General features: G+C 35.7%; 1 pseudogene; it reads right to left on the reverse strand.

Moving 5' to 3' along the window:
- Nucleotides 1–277: 277 nt before the first annotated feature.
- LOC101578183 lies at nucleotides 278–1,458 on the reverse strand (annotated as a pseudogene).
- Nucleotides 1,459–2,318: the final 860 nt, after the last annotated feature.

The raw sequence follows: 2,318 nt of genomic DNA on the forward strand, positions 1-2,318 counted from the left end.
ACTGGTCTCTTTTAGAATATTTTGCTGAGTTTATACACCTATAAAATACTCAGTAATGGAACTTAAAAAAATGGGGTATAACTATGAATGTCCATTTTGTGTCTGTGTATTCAAAGTGGTTGGGATAGATATATAGTTGCATTCTCTTAATGAATAGAATGATTTGTTCTAATGGTGTTTGTAAGTAGGATCACAAGTCTGCATCTTGTACAGTAATTAACCACTAAGAAGAATATATGCAGTGTATTTTTTTTTTGTTTTTTTTTAAACTGGTTAATTTATTGACTTATACTAAGAAAGTGGGAGATTCCTGCACTTCTGCAATGTTGGGTTCCATCATAAAATGTAACTGTAAAATTATTCCTTAAATGTAATATATAGAACACAAATGAATTTGTAGCAAACCCTAGGAAATTCTCTTGTTATAAATTACCCAAAACTGATCAACAAATTTCCCCTAACTTGAATTTTGTCTAAAGTAATAACTTTATATCATACAAATAAATTTCAAGTATGAAAAGTGCATTATTGCAATAATAACTCTTTGCAAGTCCAAAATTCTTAGTTTATAATAAAATTGCAAAGTTAAAAGAAAAAGTAACCAGTGCCGTCTACTGCAGAAGTCCAACATCTTAAAATTTTGCTTAACAAGTTGTAGAGAAACATGTCTGGAAGTAACACGTAACAAAGGAAACTACTTGTATTTTTACCACCGTACATTATTATCATCTTTAGTATTTTCTCTTTCCAAATAGAAAATCACACCCTCAATAATGTTACTCTTGAATCAGCCGTTCTGTGCAGTTGCCACTTGCATGTTTCCAAAATCATCATCTTCTTCATGTGTTCTCTTCAAACTGCCTGTGGTACCAGAATGAACAGATAAGGACCTTTCTATTTGAAGTGGCGACATCATCTGTATTGTTAACTTTGCTAGGTAGATGGCTTCATATTCCTGAAGTTGATGGACAAATCCAGCATTAGGATTAATACAAAATATTCTTTCTTCCACATATACAAATGCATCTCTGTACTTCATCCCAAATGTTTCCATAATGTATGCAATAACAAAGGCAGCACTTCTGGAGATCCCTGCATTTCCATGAACAAAAACTTTTCCTCCAGTTTGTAAGCTCCCATCAATAAATTCCTTAGTCATCGGGAAAAAACGTATTATATTTTCCACTGGATTATCTGCAATATCCAAGACTAAGCATCTAAATAACTGCTGAAAATTCAGTTTAATAAAGTTTGCTTCAATATTTTGTCGTATGCAAATTATATGAGTTACTCCACGTTTCTGTAGTATAGGTAGCTTGCTTTTCATAGCAGAAGAATATGGGCCTAAGAATAATCCGGGTAAAATTTCCTGCATCTCTCGTCTCATAGGGTAGGTCCACTGCTCAGCGTCGTCCTTGCACTGTGGGAGCAGGGGAACTCCAGCTTCAAGTCTTCCATGGCCCGACCCGCGAGTGGGCGGGCGGGGTGGGCGGGGGAGCCCCCGCCGGCCCGACCCGCGGCGGCAATAGGAAGGAGTGTATTGTTTGTTGAAACTGTACTTTCGATTTTATTTGAAACTGTCTCATTGCTATATGTTTATCAATAAAACTTTGAAAATAAAATAAAATTCTCCACATCACTAGTCATTCGTGAAAAGCAAATTAAAACAACATTGAGATATCATCTCACCCAAGAAAGAATGGCTATCATAAAGAAATCACCCAACAACAAATGTTGGAGAGGCTGTGGGGAAAAAGGAACCCTTCTCCACTGCTGGTGGGAATGTAGACTGGTGCAAACGTTATGGAAATCAGTATGGAGACTCCTTAGAAAAGTTGAACTGGCAATCTCATTTAAACCAGCTATTCCTCTACTGGGAATTTTCACAGAGGATCTGAAAATATATCATAGCGACATGTGTGTACCTATGATTATAGCAGCACAATTTGTGATAGCCAAATCTTGGAAACAACCAAGATGCCCATCAGCTGAGGAATGGTTGAAAAGATGTGGTATTTTTACACAATAGAGTATTATTCAGCTCTTAAGAATGATAAACTCAAATCCTTTATATTTAATTGATACCACTTAAACATATACTCATAAGTGAAATAAAGCAGACACACATGTGTAAATATCATATAGTTTCCCTAGTATAAGAGCTCAAAAGAAGAAATACAAATACAAAGGTATAATACATGCTTCTCCTTGTACCTGGGTCTTCAGTATGATTGTGTTCCGGAACCTTTTCATTAAACTTTTAAAATTGCCAAGATTTACCCAGTTCACCAACACACACACACACACACACACACACA

This window comes from Octodon degus, unplaced genomic scaffold (assembly GCF_000260255.1).
Source record: "Octodon degus isolate 3935 unplaced genomic scaffold, OctDeg1.0 scaffold00142, whole genome shotgun sequence".
In the NCBI taxonomy this organism is placed as follows: Eukaryota; Metazoa; Chordata; class Mammalia; order Rodentia; family Octodontidae; genus Octodon; species Octodon degus.